The sequence below is a fragment of the Penaeus monodon genome, chromosome 23, assembly GCF_015228065.2.
Source record: "Penaeus monodon isolate SGIC_2016 chromosome 23, NSTDA_Pmon_1, whole genome shotgun sequence".
NCBI classification, from domain to species: domain Eukaryota; kingdom Metazoa; phylum Arthropoda; class Malacostraca; order Decapoda; family Penaeidae; genus Penaeus; species Penaeus monodon.
The window spans coordinates 10,976,697-10,976,915 of NC_051408.1; positions in this window are offsets into that span (position 1 = coordinate 10,976,697).

Sequence of the window (219 nt, forward strand, 5' to 3'; positions counted from 1 at the left end):
CCTAGAAAATCCACTCACGTGTACAGGCCACTGATTGAATAAAAGGAGTTTGAAAGGGGAATCAGGGCAGATTATTTCACATTCAGATCAATGTGTCTCTGTCTGTCCTTTTCATAGGGGTTGTGATTGGCTCCCTTTGGTTCAGGTCGGTTGTTATGGGCCAGTGGGTAACGAGCTCAAAATATGGGAAAGGTTCATAACACGCGTACACTCGTCTGT